This window comes from Corvus kubaryi, unplaced genomic scaffold (genome assembly GCF_017639235.1).
Source record: "Corvus kubaryi isolate FWS band 111438036 unplaced genomic scaffold, C.kubaryi_AGA036_p1.0 37385, whole genome shotgun sequence".
In the NCBI taxonomy this organism is placed as follows: domain Eukaryota; kingdom Metazoa; phylum Chordata; class Aves; order Passeriformes; family Corvidae; genus Corvus; species Corvus kubaryi.
Genome location: NW_024581127.1, coordinates 9,095,331 through 9,120,534, shown reverse-complemented (window position 1 = coordinate 9,120,534; position 25,204 = coordinate 9,095,331). Strand labels below are relative to the sequence as shown.

At 36.1% G+C, this 25,204-nt stretch overlaps 1 protein-coding gene across 3 annotated transcripts in view; it reads right to left on the bottom strand.

The window, feature by feature from the left end:
- Positions 1-25,204, bottom strand: part of RALYL (RALY RNA binding protein like) — a 389,851-nt gene that overhangs the window by 196,005 nt on the left and 168,642 nt on the right. The window lies entirely within an intron of this gene.

Genomic DNA, 25,204 nt, shown 5'->3' with positions numbered 1-25,204 from the left:
TTAAAATGAAAAACAACTCTGTTTTTTTGTGATTTCAGTTAGAGCACATTTCTCACCAGTTAAATATTGCTGTGAGGTGTGCAGGGCAGGTAACATACAATTCCTTACTGCAATCAATATGTTTCTATCAGAACAATTTTCCCTGTAAATTCAGTACAAAAAAAGAAAAGAGAAAAGACAGTGGCTTGTGTTCTGAGAATTAAAAAGCAGGAAAACAACCTACTTTAGGAACAGAGATTTTGTTGCTTCTTTGGTCTTATCTGAGGTCACAAGTCGAAATGCATCCTGGTAAATCTCTGATGGGAATAACCATGTTGTTTCTGGGAAGGATGTAGTAAAAGAAGAAAAAAAACCAAGACTTCTTGTGTTCATCTACCCTCACCCCTCTGAAGTGCATGTGATTTTCATAATTTTTATGCAAATTCCACCTGCCAGCACATCCCTCCATTTACATCAATTTACTTAGATGGAAATGAAAGAAATTGTCACCTCTGCAGTGGGTTTTCTTTAGCTTGAGTAGACCACAGAAATGTCAAAAATATGCATAACTTTAAGTAGAGAAAACTTATTTCGTAAGAAGAAGGTCATTTAGGCAGCAGTCAAATATAGGCCATGTCTTACAGCCAAGATTTATGTTACTATTTTTTAACCTGTTCGTACTTTTGATTAGATCAGACTAACATCTCAGGCAAGAAGAGAATCCAGTTAAATACTTCTCATAGTTAAAGCTCAGTTCATTCCTCAGAATGAAAAGGTATAATAACTTCTATTCTGGACATCTAAATTGGAAGTTTCATATTTTAAATCAGTAGCTACCATACATGAAGCTAGAAAAAGAAACCATTGTCACTGAACTCTGCAGAACACCTGGTGAACAAAACAGCCACAGTCACAGCCATAAGCGCTTTGACTGCCTCCATTCCAGAGGATCCAAACCCCACCTTCCAGACAAGAACACACAATGGAGGTGTGTGGGCCATCCTCCAGAGTCTCAGCAAACAGCCTGCTTTATTTAATGAATGTGTGCAGTAGGGCTGCCAGTCAAATAGCTTTCACTTGATTAACAGTTTAGCATGGCAACTTACTTTATATTACAGAATTTAGAGAAAACACTGAAGAAACCAAGAAAAAAGGATGTTTTCCTCTACGTATATTGATTTTTAAATACGTTGTGGAAACATAACATACTGTATACATGCACAAATTTCATCATGGAAAACCAGGAAAACTGCTTTGAAAACCTCTGAGCTTTATCATAAGACAAACTCAATACTGTATGTTTCTAGATTGCTGTGCAGATTGTGCATGTTTGAAGTCTTGTCTGTATATAGCTAACCTGAATATTATGAACATTCAAAGTAGTATGCTTGGTACTGTAATATTTTGAAGGCAAACCATTTACAAAACGTAAATATAATGCACACTAAGATCCATATTGGTATAAAGTAGATTGCTGATGTTTTCTGAGACCTACAAAGTTTAACCCTATCTTAGATTCACCTGTACTACACAGGAGTCAAAATGACAATAACACAGCCATGTTAGCTTAAAGAGCCCTAATGACCCAAACTGAAGAGGAAACAGCAAAGTAACAAGGGTAAAGATAGAAGTTAGTGCAGTCAGGTTGCTGATGAACAGGGAACAACTGGTATCCCCTCTGGTGCCAAGCTGCACAACAAATGCCACTCTATTGGGAAAACCCACCACGGAGAGTATTGTGTTCATCTTTGCGAAGATCCAGGAAAAAAAGCTATATCTGCTCTTATACAATTCTTAGAATCTTGTTGATATTATGTACATTTATCAAGTGTATAGTTAAACTTATTTTACTAAATTCATAGAGGTAGTTTATCACAAGTAAGATCACTGGTCTAGAAAGCATAGCCTTGACTGGTAGACCTGTCTCTTCCACTAACCTGCTGTATGACTCTCAGTAAGATGCTTTTAGTGCCTCTGTTTCCACTTTTTAATCTTCAGACCTGCATTTTTTTGACCAAGGGCTGTCTCAATGTATTTTTATATATCTTCTAACATGACGATGTGGCCTCAGTTGGAATGTTTAAGCATGACCAACACACCATTAAAAGAGATGACAAGGAGAAAAAAATCTACAGAAAATCTACCAGAAGTCAAGCTTTGCATAAAAATTATGCAACAAAACTCTTTATTTATTACCACCAAAATTGTTTTCTAAACACCAGAGTACTAAATTCTCTATTTCCTCTATTGTTTAGCCATTTAACATGGGATTTGGTTAACTATTCTCTTTACTTCATAAAAATCCTCATTTTATTTTTGCCCAGTTTTTCTGTGTGCTAATTTAAATAGACTTTGAATAGGACATTGAATATTTCTCTCTTGTAGTTGTTCTTTGCAATGTAAATTTGCAGTATTTTTATAACACAAAGAAAAGTAGTTGTCTGGTGGGTTCTCTCATATTCAAATGAGCAGTCAGGAAAACGTGCTGCAGAAATTCAAAGGGTGAGAATAATACTAACATGAATGATTGAGATTTGATTACCTTGCTGGTCATAACACTATTGTGAATATTTCATAAAAATCAAAGATCCATGGGATCTTCATTACAATGTGAAAGAACTTATGGCAACTTCTACACCTCACTTACAATATGCCTCTGTGAATACTGAATTATACCCATATTCTCTGAGCTATCAGTAAAATCACAAATGTTGTACCTCATGCAAATGCAGAAATAAATGAAATAGTGAGAGAAACATATCTGAAATAATCTCATTTCCTTGCAGCCTTTAATAAGGTATCTTACTAATTTCCTATTATTGAAGTTATCCTTTCTGGTAATAAATATCTCCTATATGCCAAGCATATCTTTTAAAAAATGCTTTACAAATAACATTTAGCTGTCATGCACTTCATCATATTTATTTATTCAATGCATTTCATTACATACAGCATTGTTCTATGCAGTAGCTGATTTAATTATTCTACAAAGAAGTAACAAGTTTAAGTCTCAGTATACTTAAGAAAAAGTTATAAATTAGACCATTTCTTTTACTACATAGATCTCTAAAGTTTGCAATTCTTTCTTAAACATTAAAATTTCTAACATGTCAAACTGGAATGAAAAATGTAAATTGCTAAAATGAGATTCCTATCATCCAGGACACACAAGTGAAAAGTTTAAACCAGTCAATTTGAAGTGCAGAAGAGGGGAGTAGAATTTAAGTCTTGGCTTCATTCACTTTTCCAGCATTTTCTGACAAAGTTTGGCCAAGCACCAGCATTTGTAGCTGTGAAACTCATTTTCTTTCCATAAGATGCATAGGTGAACCCACAACTCCATTTCACAGATGTTTCTCCTCTGGAGCTGTGCCTAACACCAGAGCAGCGAAGACAGCAATCTTTTTACAGCTGTGCCATGGCCCAGTGCAGGGAAAACACAGAACTTGAAGCAAAGAGAAAGGGAACAATTTGTCAAATTCTACATCCCAGTAACTCTCACACATTTCTTTTAGAGAGTAGGGTCAAGGCATGACCATAGTAGTTCTACTGGACTTCTGCTCCCTGTGCTGCTTTACCAATGATTCTTCACACAGTAAAATGCAAAATTTGTCTTTGAACAGACAGAAATTTAGTCAAACTGAAAGAAAAATTTAGGATATATAGAAATCTGAGGATGTAAGTTAAAGGGATTTTGAAAGCAATTCACTTCTGCATCTTCCCAGTTGCACAACAGTTTCTTATTTTGAACTACTGAGTGGAACACATAATCTCTAAGTAAAATTTCTATCAGATACTGAAATATTGTCTCTGGAGTTGTCCTTATACATTTTCCCATGCTGAATTATCCAACGAGGCTAACCTGTAATAACTCTGTTAGAATTAGAAAAATCAGGTAAATCTCTTTAGAAGACTAGGAAATATTTATATTGGTAGCTTGGGGTTTCTCTCTTATTTTTTTTTCTTTCTTTTTTATTTTTTTCCTAAGATTTATACCTAATTTTGCTTTAAAAAAATTGTCTTCATTAAGTTTAGTAATACTTTCAGGAGCTTCTACATATTTATGTGGTTTTATCTTGCAGATGTTTCTTTCCTTTCATCAATAAAACCTTTGCTACTTTCAACCAAATAGAAGAAGTCTACATATTTGAATGAACTAAGTATTACTTGCAGTGACTTTAGGAAAAAATAGGGTCTACAAAGGAAAAACTGAAATAAAAAAACTGAAAATCTTTAAGGAATACAAATCCTTTCTGAAATTAAATAAGATGTGTTACTTTTATAGAGATTAAACATCAAACTTTTATGTATTTATTTTTTTTTACAAAGGAAACAAGAAAAAATTAAAACCACTTTCATTTCCCTTCTCCTTACTCCTCCCCCCCAAAAAAAAAAAAAAAAATTCATTTTGAGGTCATGTTTAGAGCTGAGCCAGTAAGTAATCAACAGTCTGTACTGTTGATTATGTGTGATAGCAAAAGAGTAATTGTGTGGAGAAAGATTTTTAAATATGAAAATTTCTGTCACTGGCAGGTTACTCTAAGCACCATTTAATTCCAAATCTTAATTTTTGCTATTTACAATAAGATGCTTGCACACTGAGATTCATAGTGCACCTTTGATTATTGCAAATCCTTCTAAAAAAGATAAAGCCCTTAACAGACACGTGGCTGAACAATGATGTTTGTTTCCACAATGAAATCCACAGTAGTAAGTACAGACTGTGAGAATTTAATTGCTAGGATATTTAGGTGTCAAGCTGAACATGGTCATTCTGCCAAAAAATCAAACACCATAGTATTGGTCCTTAGATAGATAAAATGCAGCACTATAACATGTGATCAGTCTCTGGCCCAATACACATGGGATTTTGCTCTTTTCAGCGTTTCCAAGCAATCTCTGCCCTTCTACTGTCCAGCCTCAGTTAAATTCTGAACTTCTGTCAATATCAAGCTCAATTGTTGCTTATTAATAGCTGAGCTTTTCTGTGACGTGCTGTCTTTGAGCTTAAAGAATCAATAATTATTAAAATATTTATCAAAAAAAGATTAGGTGATGATATATTTTCTTTACTTTTCAATTACCTTTTAGCAACATTGATAACATTAATATTTTCATACTGTTGCAGACAAATTTAAGATATTTAAGCATTTGAAGTGTCCTTCTGTGCATGAAATGTCCTACAACATAGATTTATCTTGCATTGGTACTAACATTTTATGGAGAAAATTCAATATGCATGTTAATTCCTTTAATAAGCAATCATTAAAATTATTTCATCTCCGTTAAATCAGTAATTGGAAAAACCCCTATAAAATTTTTCATATCTGTTGGAAGCATGACTATTGGATGTTTCACGATGACGGGGAGAAATGGAAGGAGGGAAGAGAGAGAACAGAAAGCTATCAGATAAAATATATTCTGTCTTGGAGAAATCCTTTCTTCTTTATGTTTTAAATTCATTTTTAACGAATTACTATATCTAGGTCACACAAATAAAGAAAAAACTTATAAGATGCTTAGTTAAATTCACATCAAAATATTCTGGTCTTTTCCAGTCATCATTTAAGTTAAAGAATATACTTCCTCTCTCTCTCTCTCCAAGATATCCTGCCCTTTTATTTATTTATTTAGTTAGTTAGTTATTTTTATATGGTTTACCCTTTTACTTCCTTTTAATTACTTTTAAAAAGGGGTAGACACATCATCTCTGTAACATGGACAATGCTCCCTTCAAGCTGGTATTTCTGGAGTAACATAAATGACAATATGCATCAATATTTGCTATGCCACATCTTGTAGAAAATGAAGGACTGAAAGATAAAATGATATAGCAGATTTCACTTCATCTCCTGTTGTCACTCTTCTCAAAGAGACAAATACTCTCTTCGTGGAAGGTGAATAAATTGTTAAAAAAATCACGTGGAAGGTGAAAAAATTGTTAAAAAATTAATGATAACACACCGACAAAAAACCCCACTTTTAAGGATACATTATTTCACAGTTGTTCAAGCTTTTGGATCAGTAAGGTGCAGATGTGCACTCTGTCCCAGGAGTAGCACCACCCCCAAGAAGTGGGAGGAAAAAGGAGAAGTTCTGAGGTCTGTACAGGTGGATAGAGTTGCAGCTTCTTATTGCCCTGCACTAGCTCATGGTGCTGGAACTTTGTCCCACACAAATGGGCAGAAGGAAATTGAACCTGTCACCACAGGAAAATAGGGATTTTCTCTCCTATTCACATACTCTTTGTTCTCAGGATGTAGAGAATAACTGTAAAGGTTAGAAAATAACCCTGTAAAGAAATACATTTCTCTAGTACGATATTTGATGAGCCCTCAGATATGGGTCCCTTTCCTCCATCATATTTAAACCCTATAAAATACAAGGATTTCTGTATTTAGAGGTTGTAAAATCAAGATGCAACTCTGCTGGCTAGGTTAAAAAGTAATTGTGATAGCACATACCAGTATAGTTGTGTAGGGTATGCCCAGCCACTGCCCTGGAGGGACGTCTGCTGAGATAAGAAGATTGAGCAATCTCCCAGCAGGACCTCCCCTGGGAAGGCAGCTACTCTCAGTTAGGGCGAGAAGGCAGACCCAGAATCCTCTGGGTGACCCTATGCAGATCCTTTGTAACCCATTGGCCTTTATCCTCTGACACCCACCCCCTGTATCCCTATAAAGCTAACCCCGTGCCCCTGCGAGGGCAGAGAGATGCTCGTCCCTGGCTCCCCTTCGCCGGAGTACGGACCGATAAAGCTGCCTTGTGCAGAACAGCTACACGGGCCTCTTGTCTCTCTGCCTGGTCTGGCCTGGAGGCTGCCCTGCAGAGCTGAGCTGGAATCACGAGCTGACAATCACTAAAGAGCTGACAGCTTCTGCACGGGCCCTCCTGCCAGCAGCTGAGGGAAGACACCGGGACTCGGGAAGACGATTCTCCATGGGACCGTCTCTCTGGACCGGTCACAGCTTCTTTGGTCAGAGCTACTGACCCCTCACCAGCTTAGTTGTGCAAATAATACAGTGAAATCAGGAGAAAAATAAATAAAAAAAAAAAGACTTATTTAGGATTTTAAGCAGAGTTTGAAATGGAGTAAAGATAATACATTATCTAACTGTGTAATTTCTTAAAGATATACACACTTTGAGAGAATACTCAAGAGATCTGGACATTGAGGCCAGTTAGAGGATTGCAGAATGGGACCTTTGCTATTGTCCTGCAGGTAATACTTCACCTTTCAAAATATCTCTAGGAGACCACAATTTGGACCTTTTTGATACTAATTAGTAAATTAATTACTAATTTTAATTATTAATTAAAATAGTGTTAACTTTGATACTTTTCTTTAACATGTCTTATTTGGGATCTATGTGCTGGATATGCCTATCCAGGAAATGGTAACGGAAACTCTTCATATTGGGATGTGTTGCTTCTTGGAGAAGACAGGTTCTTGGAGAAGGAAATGAACAAGTTAGGTGTCTTTTGTTTGTTTTTTTAAACAAAAGGTAAACTTCCCTTCACTTCCAATATTTTGACCAGACCTTTTTGTAGCCAGCTATCTCATCTCTTCCAAGTCATTATTTATCATTTATGCAGCAAACTATTTTAATCTTCTCTCATCACTCATACTGGCTTTTTAATAATTTTTATAGCGTTTCTGACTTTTTATGATGGTCTAAATCTGTTTTCAGTCTTCGGTTTTGAGTGCAGTGACAATAAAATCTGCAGGACTGTTGTCTTTCTCTTCACTTAGTGACTTTGTGATACTATGGATCACTTAAAAAAAAATCTTGGCTATATTTGCTGTCATATGACATTTCCAGCTAATCTTGTGTTCAGTAGAAATGCTTGCTGTCATTTGGCAGTGTTCGTCCCCCTGTGTTTGTGCTTTCTCTTCAGTTTCATATCACTGTGAGGATTAAATGAGCCTTAGCAAGTAAGACAGTCTCCTCCTATTATTTTTTATATTTCTAACCTTCCTAATAAACTCCACCAGTTTTCTCTGCCCTCAAGGGAGTTTACAGTCCCAAAGTACACCACCTGCTGAAATTTTAATTAATGAATTGTTTTAATGATTTAGAATCTAAAGCTATTATTTAAAATTGGCTGTAACAAGGATACCTATGTCATGGTTAGAGGTTTCCCCAACACCACAGTTCTTATTTCAATCCTTCTCTGTTATGTACTAAACTGTTTTTTGGGACACATGACGTAGCAAGGCTGATACAAAGAAATTTTTCAAATTATTCTTAAGAGAAGAAGATTCTTTTGGAAAATTTGTCATACATTTTTAAAGTAAAATCTGATATTTGTTGCTTATGGAAATGCTATAATCAACACATCAGTAGACTAAATTTATGCTACCAAAGTCTCTGACAAGATTTTTGGTAGCATTATTTTGACAAGAAATTTTCTCCCTTGTGTTTTCTCTATTATTTTGTAAGAGTCTGAAATTGGATTTGAGGGATGTCATGGTCTAGGCTGTTGAATGACAAACAAGAAGTCAAGAGCTTCCAAATTGTAATCCTAGCTCTGGTACAGACTTGATAAGAGGCTTTATGCAAGTCACTAAATATCTCCACCTTTTCCTCTTTCTTCAGAAACTGGCAATAATACTGACAATATTACAGCTCAGTGGGTTGTTGCATGAATGAAATTTAAAAATGCAAAACACCAGAAAAATGCTGCAGCAATAGTAAGTGTAATAGAAAATATACTGTTTAATTGAAAACATAAGAATTTGTTTTGAGGATTGGTGGTATTCTTGTTTTTCTGTATAATCTCTATATTTTGTATATTTCTAGTATTTTCTATTAATGGGTATTTTTATGTTTTATCTCCCATACTAGTTGATTAAATAATTATTTGATCTTTCATAATGGTGAGAGGTATTTAAGAATACTTGAATTTCATAATCAGAGTCAAAATGGAATCACATTTTCTATTGTATTCACTCCATAATGTCCCTCTTGCAATCACGTCTTGGGGATTTATGCCAGATGACCACACTGTGCATCTGACTTACAGGAAGACAAGCTATTACTGACAACAAGGTAATTCTGGTATCTGACTCTGCCAGTAACTTTCCCAACATTATGCAGTAAATCATGGGCATATTGTGCATTTGGCTTCTCCGTTTCATTCTTTTACCCCATTCATTCAGCCTGGCTAGATTTTTGTAGTGGTCAGATGTAAACTGCATCTTTAAAACAAAAGCACATCTGCAGACAATATGTGGTAGACTGCCATATCCCTGCACGGCCTTGCTTTTATTCCTTAGCCTGTACAGCACATCCTGAGTCAGGAACCCAAGGTAATATGCTATCATTCACCACAAAACAGCTGAATGCTTTTTCAGTCTATCTACAAAGTCTGTTCTGGCTTTTCACACACTGAATCTCATGTGCATATATCAAAGTGTAAGATTACAAAGGTAGGCAAGAAACAAGAAATCTCTCACCACTGAGGGTATACAACAAGACATCTGGTATTTCTTTCCTTTGATAAACTTTAGAGTTCATTGTGTGAAATGAATGTGAAAATGTGATTTTGAAATGCAAAATGTGAAAATGGGATTTTCCACGTGGGATAATGAGACTTTCCATCATGTATACATGCAATATGCGGATAGACAAACTCATAGAAAATATGAATATGTATCTAAGGATGATTTAGTTAGAGTGTTAAATCTTGTATTTGGATCTTATTCAGCTCTTTTTTCCACCACAATCATTCAACCATGTGCAAGGCCTTTATAAACTAGATCCATAGACTTTCCTGGGCATTTCATGAACAGAAATTCAAAGCTATATGTGAAAAATTTTCTCTTCTATCATCTGAACATAAAAGCAGCTGAAGTTTAATTTCACTTTGGTTTCTGAAACTTACAAGCAGCCTAATGTTCTGCAGGAGTATTTAAAAAATTTCAAGATTTAGTGGCTTGACATATATAGAATGTTTAAGCCTGCCCCAATGCATGCATTAACATGTCTACAGACTGTTTCAGTAATTTTCCTCTATTGTTACTATTAAGGACACAATATCCAGTTGCAGTACCTTTCTCAGTGTCTTAACTGATCGCTCAACATTTAGGACTTTCTCTGGGACAATGGAAAATTTCCTTTGATTCTCTATTGCTGAAAATTAGAATTTGCATTCTCTGTCTCCTGAGCCTGTGCCTTGGATCTCTTAGCAATCACTGTAGCATGGCTGCTTCAGGCTCTTAACTCTGTATCTCCCTTCCTAGATTACCTTCAAGATCATTTGACATTTACTTCGTGTCATAGGTTAGCAAGCATAGTCCCGGAAGGGACGTCCTTGCTAAGGGGTGCTTACAGTTTCCTCTGGGAACTGATAGAACCTATCAGCTGGCCAGTTTGAATATGGACAATTCTCTAAGCCACTTAAAGTTGTGATCACCTCTGTGATCCACATTTAAGAATAGGCAAACTCCCCCTCCAAGCTCTCTCTCGTTTCCGGCGCTGGGACAGGTGGCTGCAGGCCCCGTGTGGGGGCCAGCGGGCCCGGCCAGGCCCTGCCTGGGCCAGGCCGGGCCGGGCCACGGCCATCCTGGAGCCGATGGACCTGTTCCAGCCGTGGAACCCCCCCCACTGCCTTGCCGTGGGCAGCCGGAGCGGCTCGGCTCTCCCCCCTCTCCACTGTGATAAGAAAAATTCAACATTCCAGCTGCAAAGCTGCAAGGCCGAGGTGAGATTAACCCTTTTATTGCTGTGAAGAGCTGAAAACCTGAGGGAAGAGAGAGAGGAGATGCTTAAAGCTGAAATTCTGTTGTGAAGCTATGATATATCAGAGTATCCTGTTGTAATTTCATGAAGATATGGGGGGTGGAGTGTTCAACTCGTGAGCAAAAGCACCTGCGCTGAGATAGGCAGATGCTGACGCAGCTGTAATTTCATGAGAAGTTTGGACAGGGAGAGATGAACCAGATGAGGACTTTTGCTCCAAACGGGAAAGGAGAAAACCTCAGTCCGTAGAGATGAACCAGATGAGGACTTTTGCTCCGAACGGGAAAGGAGAAAACCTCAGTCCGTAGAGATGCTCCCAGAGATAGTCCTAAAGATGAAGATGATGAAGACCCTTTGCTCCCAGGGAAGGAGAAGGGCCTCTGTTTTTGTTTCTGAACGGCTCAACCTTAAAATTGTACCCCAAAAAACTTCAAGAGTGGACCCTCGAAGGCAGTTGCGGGAAAAGCTGCAAGTCGGGGGAAAGGACTCACACGCAGGCAGAGAGACTCCTCTTCCTAAATGGACTGAACAATATTTGGAAGTGGGCGGCTGTCTCGTTGTGATAATGTTTTCATAGCATGAGCAAGAAGAGACTTCTCTTTCTAAATGGACTGAACAAGGTTATTATGGAAGTGGTAAACAGACTGAACATCTCAAGGGTTGTCTTTTCACATTGTCAGTGGGAGAAGGGAGGAAGGTGGGGGGAGGAGGAGAGTTCTGAAGGTGGTATAATTTTTTTTTCTTCTTTTAGGTCTGTTAATAAACTTCTTTATATTCTTTCAAGTTTGGTGCCTGTTTTGCATTTCTCCTAATTCTTATCTCACAGCAGATAAACAGTAATGAGTATTTTGGACCAAACCACTACACTTCGTAATTAAATCTATGTGAATATTCATGCCAAAGCCTTAGTAGGTACTCCTAATTAAAAAAAAAAATAATAATATTTGTCTGTTTATTTTTCAGTTGCATGTTAAGACATGGAAATTAAATGAAATAGCATAGTAATATTTTCATTGCTACTGAGAGATCACAAAGCCTGCAGTTCCTACACTGTGCCCCGTTGCATATAAAAAATCTGCTAGATAGCTTAAGAAGTGTTAAAAGCAATGTGTTCCAATACTGTGCATCACTGAGAACTCCTGAAATATTATTCGAATTTTTCTTTCTAAAATAGACTGTATACGCACACAAAAGGTCTTATCTGCCCTGTCTTTAACATTTTGTGAAAAGCCACATAAAAATTGGATGAGAAGCTTTTTTCCCAATATTTCTACAGTTTTGTAGTCTCAGCAATAACTTTCTGCTGCAGCAAATAGATACAAGTAAGATTTTAATTTAGTTTGGGACAATAGTAATTCTTAGTGGAGCTATGATTTTACTCTAGCAGACATCTGATGCCCAAACACAATGATCACAGTCCCTACTCAGTTATTATTTTATTTATTTTATTCTCTTTTAGAGACTTGCTTAAGCAAACACCATAGAATAGGAATATGCCAGTGATGGTCCCCTAAAAACATTACCCAAACATCAATCAACCAGATTAAGGCAGACTTTTTCATGCAAACCATACAAACCCAGCTGTTGGTGTAGCTTTTCTAGCAAAATATTTGAGCAAATTGTGATTTTCCGGGACAGTGCCTAATTATTTTATTTCAGCAGGTAACTTGGCCTCTGGGATCCAAATCTGTGTACATTTTAATGTTCTATAATTTGGTGCTGGCTGCATATTCCTGGGCTTGGTTAACACTTGGCAAAGAGATAGGTCAGAAAATAAATCAATTTCTATTCTGATAAAAGTCTAAAGTGTCATGCTCTTTCCTTGTACTGAAATCTTGTACTATAAATGTCATCACTGTACCTCTATAACACCTGTCTCATATATTCTCTGCTTCTTCCCATACTTCAGTCCATTCACACTATTTCTTACTTGAGTCCACTTTATTTTTTCCATGCCACCCAGTCCTTCCTGCAGATTTTCTTCCTCCTTGAACCTGAAGGAGCAACACTGGTATGTAGGTTGTCACACTGATTTTATTTCTGATTTCTCTCTCTTAATGTGCTTCATAAAAAACAGCCCTGGGTCTTTCTGCTGCGTAGCATTTTTAGAGACTACAAAAGAATTATTATAGTAACACTGAGCATACAGGACATTGGTTCTTTTCTTTCTTTCCACACTGTACATATATATCAGAAGGACCATAAACAAGGAAAACATTTCCACTACATTTTCAAATTGAAAAGTGGATTATGATTTATTTTTAAGCCAAAAAATGCAAGCCTGGAAACAAAATTCTTAGAAACTCCGGTATCAATCATAAAAATTCAAAATGTTTAACATAAATATAATTCATTTTATCTCTTCTGTATCACAGGAGATTGAAAAAAATTAAGTGTAAAGAAACCTCCCTATGAATCTTACATTTAAATAATTTATTTTATTGATTATACTTGATCTCCAACATCATACTGTAGAGCTGTAAAGTATCTGATAGGAGTGCAGTAAAAGCTGGTTAGAGAAAATAATTTAGAATGAATAATTTATCTCTCAAATTTTCTACCCTGTTAAGATTTTTCTGTAGCTCATGATGCCCTAATACCTAACCTCTGGTCTAGTGGATTATATTATTAGAAGGATTCATTATCAAAGTAACTCTGTTTTAAACCACAGTATAGGTTTCATTGATTTAATTGAGACAGAAATAGGTATTATTTGAAATAAGAAGTGTTTTGCTATTGCTTTTATATTACCCCCTTGAAGTGAATCTGAACCAATGCAAATTAAGTTTTGATATTTGACAGCTTGTAATGAGTTAGGAGTTCTTTTTCTTGTAAATATAGATCAGTTGCAAACAGCTATTTCATAGCACTTGCATTTCAATGTTAAATATTTTAAATATTCTTTAATTTTATCTAGTTCACCTAGATTTAATTTGATCAATTATGTTCAATGTTATAATTTGCTTCCAGTTGTCTCTTAATGTGTTTCTGCCAACAAATTTGCTCAGGGAGCTCTCAAATAAACATTCAAAAACACTCACACAAATTAAACTTGGCTACTCAGAGCTGAAATACAAAAAGACCAAAGGAGCAGGCAAAGATAATTATAAGTGTGCATGAAATCTGTGGAAGAATGCTGCTTGTGTTTTTTCACTTGGCTTAAGTGATCAGCTTTGGCAGCTCAAATTGATTACTTTCAGTCTGTATTATCTTATCATCCCAATTAATTACAAGACGTGATGTTGCGTGCACTTAACTTGGTCTTGTCACCAAATATTAATTATTTGACAGAGTTAATTATTTTGGAGTTAAAACATACTCAGCAGGGACTACACTTGTCTTTTAACATGCAAGTCTCAGTGCCCCAATCGCTTTACGTACAACAGTCCTGGATGTCCATTAGTATTGTTAGTTAATCTCCTAATGTGATTATGCATTTTTATCTTCGATTTGGAAAAAAACCAAACCAAACCAACAAAAAAGTCTTACTAAAAAGCATCTTACTGCTTTTCAAAAGTGTATAACTGATTTGATAGCAATACATCATCAATTCCTATATATCTCATTTGTGCAAGTGATGAGAACTGTCAAATAAGGAGGACTGAGCTGTAGCTGAGTAACATAACTGTCATCTGCTTTGTGCCATTTAAAACAGACTTTTCTTATTTTTATCTATGCTTTATGTAAGAATTGCTTCTAAAATTATCTGAATTATCTGTATATTTACAGCAAAAAGGTACTGATTCAATGCTGTTCACTGTTCTATTATTATATTTTTCATAGTAGAAAGGAGCTAGAATCCTTAAGAGAAAGGTGTTTGAGGAAATGGTTACTAGTCCCTTATTTCTTTCCCTTTAATCAGTATTTGACTTTCACCCTTATCTTTGATAGTTACATAAGGAAAGTTAAGTGCTATCATCTTCTATAAAAGAAAAAGTACCTTCACAATGAAAAAGTTTGTCATGATTCAGAGAAAGATCTGGATGAAATTTTATCACAGAAGTATTTCTGTCTCAAAAGTGATTTCCTTAGATGTTTCTAATAGTTTTTATTGAGCTATTTCTTTTTCTGTCAACTCCTCTAAAGTGTATAATAAAAAAGAATAAAGATATGTGTTTAAAAAAGAGTGGAAAATTGCAGCCATCTCTGGTTTTTATATATTGGTAATCTGAAGATAGCAACTTACTATTTGGTGTATTTTCCCCTTTTCTGAATATTTTGAAAGTCCTCCAAACAACCCATCCATTCTGAAAGGGTAAAGTTCTTTTGGAAATTGAGATTTTTACTGCCTGTCCAAGATGAATTACGAGTTTTGTGTGCACTCATCTTCAGAACAGCAACAAATTACGTAGATCTGTACTAATTCTTGCTTTCCTTGCTGCAACAGTGTACTAGAGGTCTGTGAAATGCTTGACTAATTTAGAAGGTAAGGTGTAGACTGTGGCATCTAAGGACGGTAAAGATGTCTGATGGAATAAAACCTTGTTCTCCTTTTGTTTGTTGCTGCCTGATCTATAAATCCTCTGTCATGTAACCTACACATTTGGACTGCTTGATATGAGTATGACGGGGTACATTAATCTACACGAAAGTATGAATAATACAGGCAGTCTAGTTGCAAAAGTAGATATTTGAAAAAACCTTTTGAGTAACATTTGCTTTGAAAAGCATAAAAAATCAGACAGGTTTCTTCGCAGTTCTCTGTCTACCAAGACAATTCCTTCAATGAGTTCCTTAGAAAAATGGGAAAATACCTAACATAAAGTTGTCAATCTATTAATAATTTTGATGCCAGAATTTGCTACGAAATATATAGTGAATTTTCTCATAAAGCATCATTGACAAAAGCATGCCATATATGTAATAAAACTCATCTCCTAGTTCATGGTGTTAATGCTACCATAAATACTTTCACAGCTTTTGCTTCATCCTACAGTTCAGTAAGTAAAGAATGAAGAAATAGATCCACATAGAGTCATAATTTTCTGTAATTCAATCTTTGTCCAAAGATAGAAAAAATAATCCCATGCCATCTAGCTAAACAACTATCTAGCTAACTTTTCAGAAAGATCTTAAAACCCCTTTTTTCCTCCTCTGTGCTAGAAATTCACCAAATCTTTCAATAAGGTGAAAAGCAGAACAATTTTGCTGAGAATCTGAAAATATTAACACTCTCTCAGACAACGCAACTCTGAGGATTATTGAGAAACTGCTACAAGATTGGTTAATCATCTCAATTCAAATATATACCATTCTTTTTATGTTTATGAAGTAGGAACACATTAAAGAGTATACTATATAAATGTTGAAGTGTTGTTCTACAATTTTTTTTCCAGCTAGTAACATCTAAAGAATCTTTAGAAAATAACAATTTGTAAATTGAGGTACATTTTTAATTAATCTGTAATTATAGAATCAACTAAATGACATAAAGGATGCCAGAGAATGCCTGTTCCACCTCTTAACAGAATCTGCTCCAGGAAAAAACTGTGGAGGGTAGATTGCTGATTGAATTAAAAAAGGGAAAAGTTTCAGGTCAATTTAAAGCAAAAATACTTTCTTACTCTAAAGCCATAGCAAAAACCAGAAGGAAATATATTGTTTTGGATAAAAGTTAGAAGACACAATAAGACAGGAAGACAGATAATTTAAAACATCAGTATATGGGAGAATTCAGTGCTATTTTGGAAGTGTCCGTTAAAGTGCTTTGACTTTTATTCTCTCTCCAGTTTTCATGATGAAGAAACATGGTAAATTTGACATAAATGCATCTGCTTGAAAATTTTTGCAGTTTTTCAGTTATACTCCACATGTGCCAAGTGGCACTACCTCAAAAACATTAAATTTGCTTTCACGATGTCTCCTGATGGGAAGGAGGTTTTCTATCTCAGCATAAAAACAATCTAACAAATTTCTTGTCTCAAAATATCTCTATAAACACATGGATTCAGACTTAAATCCCAATCAACTACTCATATACATGTGTAATTCCATTTGGAAGATAGCCAAAGTAGTTGACAAAAAGACTTTAATGAGAATAGAGAACATTAATGACAGTATTCCATTATATCTTCCCATAAATCCTCTCTTAAGAATATTTTGTTTTACTCTGTTTTAATATCTGCTAACGTTGTCATCAAGATTTTTTTATTATTATATCTCAAAGAACAAGAATGTCCACAATGAAAGGGCAATTTTAAAAGGATGTGCAGAGTGTTACCTATACTTGGATAAACCTTACTCTGTTCTGGCCCTGCTTCTGCAAGTGTCAACAACAACAAAAAAAATTCTAGAAGTGTCAGTTGAATCTTCCCCAGCATTTATAGAGTTTGTGGTTGCACAGTATGTGTTGGGGGTATTCCCAGATGCTGTGGGTTATATAGCATTTCAAAATAAATACTGCAGGCACCATACCAACTGGAGGCTTACAGATGGTTGATTGTGAAAAGCCATTAGAAAGTCTGAGTCCATGTGGCAGCAATTTCTGACTGAAAGAGTGCAGTGAATTGTACCCACTGCTTATTTCATTTTGGCTTCTTTTTTTCCCTTTTAACAGCACTCAGTATAACAAAACCACTTTCTGTCCTGGTCATGAACTTTCATGACAGACAAGAAGGAAAAAACCTAAAATGTAAAAAACATATCCGCATGACTTTCCTCTTTATCCAGCTTCTCCTGAGTTCCAAGCAAATTATTTTCCTGCTGATGTTTCCAGTGATGTTTTCAGAGAATGCTTGTGATTGCATGAGGCTGATACCACCAAATATGTCATGTAATAGAAATAAGAAAGACAAAATCCTGAAAATGAGTTCACCAGGGCTTGTACCTACAGTGCAGAAGAAAGCTCTAGCAAAATTGCTGTATTGTCTCTCACCACTGATATTTTGAGCTCTCATTCTCTCTTTTGTATTTTCTCAAGAGTGGAGCAGGAAGTCTTTGTAACTCCAAAACCACAATGTTGCCCATGTGAACCAAGAGGAAAAAAGGTTGATTTCTAAAGTTATGATCGGGCGGTCTTGCTGTGCCCAAAGTTTGTATTGATTTCTGTGAGCACTTAGGATGCTGCCTGGAAAGTATGAAATAATTAAACACAGACAGACATAACCATATTTTAAAAAAATATTTGGTTTAGCAGGATTTCTGGATGTGAAATAAGATTAAAATTTTGCTCTTCTTTGTCTGTTCTCCCACTGGAATCAGGCAGAACCTCTTTATCTACAGATGCTTTCCCCCATTCAACTGCCATCCTCAGACCCAAGCAAATGAGACAGTTAGCAAGCAAGGGAATTTGCTGCAGCCCAGCAACGATTCTTACTAAATTATAGAAAGATGACATCCATGAAACTATGAAAGCAGTCTGAGACTCAGTAGAACTCACCAGGAACTATTCTGGTTTCCTTCATATAAGGTCGTCAGAAAAAACTCTGGACTTCAAACAAGTAACTGCATAACCATGATATACTGAATCCAAGCTTTGAAACACCAGGGGTCTAATTTTGAATGTAAACAGAGTGCCCGATGCAGGGAAGATCAAAATGGCTAAAAGTACTGCAGAAAAACAAGTTGAATTTGGGGAAAAAAAAAACCATTTATGGATGGAGTAATTTTTCTCTCAAGTGTGTGAAAACAAGAAAAGACTCTCACAAGTTTCTTGGGTGCTCTTTCCCTTGGCAAGAAAAATTTATTTTAATAGACTCAAAAGCTTCACTTTATATTTATGGTGAGAAATAGGACTCACTTTTAAATGTTCATTATGTAGAAACAAAATCCTAAATTAGAAAAGTAGTAAAGAAACACTGCTTTGTTTACATGAAGAGCATTGTGTGCTTCCGTGGTTAAGTGAATCAAGTTTTACAATAAAAATCACTGCTTCTATGATTTTTATCTTTGATGGAGACAGCAATGTAAATAAAGGGCTTCAGTATGAGTGTAGACACTAAGATAAAAAGTAATACAAATTCAGAAATTTATTTTTTCTCCCCTTTTCCAGTTCCATTTTGATGCAAATCATAGAATCACAGAATCATGGAATATCTCGAGCTGGAAGATGCCCACAAGGATCATTGAGTCCAACTCCTTGCCCTGCACAGGAACATCCCCCAGAGTCACACCATAGTTTAATATCTTTCTTATATTGTGGAGACCAAAACTGCCCTCAGGACTCAAGGTGAGGCCACCTCAGTGCAGAGCAGGACAATCTCCTCCCTTGCCCAGCTGGTGATGCTGTGCCTGATGTCCCCCAGGACACGGTTGGCCCTCCTGACTGTTAGGGCACTGCTGACTCACATTCAACTTCCCACTGACCAGGGACCCCCAGGTGCCTTTCCCTGGCACTGCTTTCCTCATCTCATTTCCTGGTCTGTCCATACATCCAGGGTTGCCCCATCCCAGGTGCAGAATCCAGCACTTTTCCTTGTTCAACTTCATATGGTTGGTGATTTCCCAGCCCTCTGATTCATCAAGGTCTCTCTGCAGGGCCTCCCTGCCTTCGAGGGAGTCAACAGTTTTGTATTGTTAGCACACTTGCTTAGTAACCCATCAAGTCGTGCATTCAAGTCATTAATGAAGATGTTGTAGAGCACAGAGCCTGAGATGGAGCCCTGTGGAACCCCAGTGGAACTAGTGACAGGTCCCCAGTGTGATGTCACCCCATTCCCTGTAACCGTGCCTGACCCATGAGCCAGTAGCTCACCCATCGCATGATGTGTTTATCCAGCTGTGTGCTGGATATTTTATCTAGAAGGATTCTGGGAGAGACAGCATTGAAAACTTTACTGAAATTCAAAGATATTACATTAACTGGCCTCCCTTGATCAGTTAGATGGGTTAACTTGTCATAAAAGGAAATCAGGTTTGACAAGCAGGACTTTCCTCTCACGAAGCTGTGCTGGCTGTGATCAAAGACTGCATTGGCTTTCAGGTGTATTTCAATACCTCCAGAATAATCTTCTCCATAACTTTACCAGGCACTGAAGTGAGACTGACAGGCCTGTAGATTGTGGGGTCCTCCTTCTTGCTCTTCTTGAAAATTGGGACAACACTGCTATCTTACAGTCAGTCGGCACCTCTCCAGATTCCCAAGACCACACAAAAGTCATCAAGAGAGGTTTTGCAATGACATCAGCCAGCTTTTTAATAGACAGGGCAGCAGATCTCACACAATTTCAGTGTCCACTGGGAGTTGATCATTCTTGTAGTCATGGTCCTCCAGCTCAGGGCATTAAGACATCCTTGGTCCATCTTTCACATTGAAGACAGAGGCAAAGAATGAATTAAATACCTCTGGCTTATCTCTGTCCCTGTTTATGAGGTGACCATCCTCATCCTTACTGGGCTGATATTATTTTTACACTGCCTTTTGCCAAGAGCATAAGATTATATAGGCCAAATTTCTGTCTGAACATAATCTCCATTTATCTTCTCATTTCAAATACAGTGAAATTAAGGTTTATCCTTATTTGCTGGTGAGTTGGTGGACTTTTGTGCTGAAGAGTTTTTCCTTCTTGTCTAAGTCAAACACAATGACAACACTTTTTTGAATGCAAAAAATTCTGGATAATGTTATGTACCTTGAAAAATTTAGTCCTGATGTGCCACAAATTTTGCCTCAAAATCAGCATATAATTTTGTTCTCTAGTATTTCTGCAACTCTGTTTGCTTAGGAAAACAGATTAATATCTCTCCCAGCAATATGGCATGAGAATTCAGTTAATATAGTGGCCATTTCCAGGAAAACTCATGAAAAATTCTGTATGAAATACATTCTAAAACTTTTGGCAAATAAGAAAGAGTTATTAATTACTGATAATTAAATGAATGTTGTCATCTATCCTGGGTAGTGAATGAAGAGTCATCCTGTGAAAAAAACATTGCATGTAATAGGTTAATCCAAACTCTGCCTGATGAGACACAGCCCAAAGCAGGGCAAATTAGAAATAAAGAGTACAGTGAAAAGTTGTCACTTCCCTGATGTTAACCTTCCATCGTAACAAAAAAATCCAATCCCCACAAAAAACGCTGAACAAAAACCCAAGTAAACTTTCATTTGCAAACACACACTAATGAAACAAATCAATCAATGCCCCTGTACCCTGCATTCCCTCAAAAAAAACCAAAAAATTTTTGTCACCCATATGAATACCCAACAAGTATAAATCCATCACGCATGCCAGGAGAAGATTTTGTGCCATGGTCCTCTTCCATGATAGACCTCTGAAGACACAATTACTTCAAACAATATCGCTGAAGCACTCATACCAATTCCTTACGAAATAGTCTTGTCACTGATGACTGTACTTTACAATTTATTCTAGGTGTTTCCTGTAGTTATATATGGTTTGTAACAGTAAAGATTTTTGTCAACATAAAAAGATGTTTTGAATTTTTTCCTAAGACTGAAGTTGGGCAGGTTTTCTTAAAAGTGGTGCTGTGTAAACCTAGATACCACCATCTCTGATTCCCAAAGATGAGTAATATGAACATGTCTGCAGACCCTGAGATTAGCTCAGTTGGTTAGAGCATGGTACTAGTAACACCCAATGTCGTGGGTTTGATCTTCACTTAAGAGTTGGACTTGATGATCCTTGTGGGTTCCTTCCAACTCCAAATACGTATATACTGGTGAATATTTGCCACAAATGATCTCTACAAGAATAATTCCGTACCTCTGAAATCAAAAGAATTCTTTTTCTTTGTTTATATTAATGGTTTTGGATAAACTGTTTATTACAACAAGATTTAAAAGCTATGAAAACTGAAAGAATCCAAGTTTTGCCTTTTTGCTAAAAGGAAATTATTTCAGTATGAAAGGGTCTTTAAATATTTTAGAATCTATTGCATGTGTTCCCCAAAGTTTGAAACTTTATAATTTGCAATTTAAATGTTTGTTGGTTTTGTGGTGGGATTTTGTTTATTTATTTGTTTGTTTTCTCCATAATATGTAGGACTGGGAACATATTAAGGTGAAAAAAATTCAAGAGAAGAAACAGTATTTTCACATAGTCATATCATATTGTAAGTTGAAATATAAAGGAAAAAAGAGTCTTTAAGAAAATATTATTAAAATTTAGATGAATTGTGTGTTTCTCAGCAAGAGGAGAGAAGCATGGAAAGACCTAGAATAATTAAATCTTTCATGTCTTGTACTGTGTAAATCTTTCATGTCTTGTAATAAAGGCCAGAATGAACCTGACTAGTTTGAAAAAGCTATCTAGTGGACTTTGAACTGTGTCTGGTAATTAATAAAAGTTAAGTAAATTTAGAGTTCACTATAGGTGTCAAAAAAATCTACAAATTTAATAGTACTTTCACAGAAGACAAAAGAGCTGCACTGAGGCTAGTTGCAGATTTGGGGAATCAACATACAAAGTAAAAGAATTTATTTTAATCTTCACTTATCTGCTTAAACATCCCTGAGATTCCTTTCAGAAACTCAGTCTATAACTCTTTCCATCTTCCTCTTCTACCTCTTGTTCAGCAGAGGAATAATGGAACATTTGTCCAGCATTTAAAAAGCAGTGTTCATTAAATACTTGTACTTAATAATTTTATGTTTAGTTTATATCTGTGGAAAATTAGTCAGGTCTTGAAAGATACTCTTCAGAGATTGTATATCAGTATATTGGGGAGAAGAATGTCTTCATGAAATATCAGTGTATTGGGGAGAAAAATATGTTCATGACAGCATCAGACAGATTTTCACCGTAGAAGTTTTACAAACACCTAAATATAGGTCTTAATAAATTCCATCAAATCTTGATATTACTCAAAATTCTTTTCTCCTGAAAAAGTGTCCTTGATTTTTTTTCTAGACTCCAACTTCTATAAGTTGCATCATTGAAAGAGTAGCAAACTACAGAAATAATTATTAAAAGCTGTTCAAAAACCACATCTACTTCTGGAGTTTATTCTTCTAAAATGGCCAACAAAAGCAAAGAACAATCAGAGAATACTCTGCAATATGCCTTCTATATATGTGGCCTTTGTTGATCATCAAACAGCTTCTGACATATTCAAAACGCTGAATAAAGTTGAATTCAGAGGACATTCAAGGCTAAAATGGGTGATTGCACTTAAATGTACATAGCAGAATGAAATATCTTGTGTTGATCTGCATTTCTTTGAAAAGGTAAGTGCAAAAAAATTAAAGAATCCTCCTTCATAATTATCCCTACTATTGATAAATTTACCCTGCAAGCAAGGGAAAGTGGAAATTAGGAAAGAATAAAGCACATATGCTCTCTAAAGCCTTTGTAAGAACTCGTTAGGGCTACTAATCTGTAATTGTAGTTTCACCTCTGAAGATAGGCCAGATTTACTTGTACGTACCTTGATGATAAAAACAAGACTGCTTAGGTATTCTCCAAAATCACAGAAGTCGTAATGGAAAGTACTTTGTTTTTCGTCTGTCCTAATTTTATACTCCATAAGGAAAAAAAAAAAAAATTCCCCTCTCCAAGTCTCATTGGTTTTTTATGTCAGAAAAATAGGAATTATTTGGTTTTTAGCATGCCAGAGAAATTAAATAATGGACACACACATATATTTGTGGTAAGCAGTATGGTGCCTGCAAATCTGTAGAAGAATTAGAATGCTTTTATAAAAAACGAGTGGAGAGAAATCTACAAAAGCATAGCTGTGCCATTGCAAACAAATAATCACCTAGACGCTCCAGTAGTGCCTGCCCTGGAGTGATGGGTTCCTGCCTCATGCTCTGATCCCAGGGAACCGACAGTGGGACAATGACTGAAACCAGCTGATGTGATATTGTTGATGCCTCCATTTCTTTTAGCAACAGGGTGGGGGTTATAGTCTCTCCTCAGCCTGTGGACCAGAATAGATGCACAGTACCCTAATCAGTTATCTTGGGTGAGGGTCATGCTATCCTCCCCTGGTTTAAACACAGTCTCAGGTTAAGTGTCACAAATGGATATTGCAAGTACTAAATTCTACCTGCAGGAATAATAGCAAGGGGTAATAGTAACTTCTATAGGCTACCACTAAATCCAGTGCATCCATAGATGAATTTGTCACTGTTAGAAAAACTAGGAGATCAGTTCTGCTAACTTCAGCTGAGCTGAATGAAAGCTCACTGCACCAGTAATCCCTGTAATTTCAATGGGACCACGGAGTATGACAGTACTTAAAAGTGCAAGCCGTGGGATCTAGCTAAATTACTTAAGAACTAGGGCTGCATAGTGGAGCATAAAAGGAAGGTGAAATAACTTTTTTATTAAAACATACAAGTTCCTATGTTGCTATATAGAGGTATGGTAACAGAAAGTTCAGAATAGCCATAACACAATGACAATTAATCCAGTTGTTCTTTCATAAAGATGTATTAATATTATTTTGCTTTTTCAAAACTTGATGAAAAACAGCTTTCTTTTTGTGATCACTGTCCACAAAAAAAGCTTTCATAAATATGTGTATGAATGTGCACTGCTCTGAGGACATGTGCTGGTGCTCTGCTCAGAAATTGCTCAGGGAACTGGGAGATAGCATCAAACACAACATGATGTGACTACAGCAGCCAATTGAAAAAGCAAACAGTCGGTAAAAACAGCAGACTTGAAGTTTCATTTGCACACTGCAATAAAAAATTTGGACAGTTCTGTATCATACATAAAGACGGAGATCACAGCAAAAAGCGAACTATACTTTTGACATGGATAACTTTAGAGATAAAGACAGAGATGGAATCTTCACATTCATTCTACTGACATTATTCAACTAATGGTATTGTATCTATAAATATAAAAATAAAAACTTCATATCCAAAGCAATATGTTATTTGTAGCAAATGGGGTACCTAGTCAGGACAAGTAGTTTAGACATGGATCTGAAAAGAACTGGCAAATTGGTATAACATTCTGTTCTGTGCTGCTTTTATTAGAAGGAGCCTTCTGTTGCTTACTTTTAAACAGACATTTAAATCACATTTAATCATAATCATACAACTAGTAGTGCTAATTATTCGGGATAATGTGTTTTAACTCATGTTGCATAAGCCACTCAAATCTTTGGTTCCTGGCTCTCACAAAAATTGGAGAAAAATAGCCCACATACTCCCATATAGAGCAGAAAAGCCAATGTGTTTGAGCAGAAGAAAGACTAACTTGTTTCAGACATGTCTACCTGTAAATATATAAATACTACGTCACTGTAATAGAAATAATTCAAAATGTCAAAATCAAAGATCCGGCTAATATACTGAATTAGCATATTTTAAATTTCCCATAGTGTCGAATAAATTGTTATTGGATTACTACATTAAAGAAAACTAAAATATGGCTACATATTATCTGAGACAGTTTGTGAATTATCATGTGTACATAGTAAGGTGATACTACATAGAAGGGCATTTGAGTCCCAAAGTTTAGCATTGCCCTGGGTACAGTTATTGGTTTTGGATTTTATTTTTCTCTAAGCAGTAATGACTGTAAGCAAGTTGGCACAGCCACACAAAAAGATAAGAGACA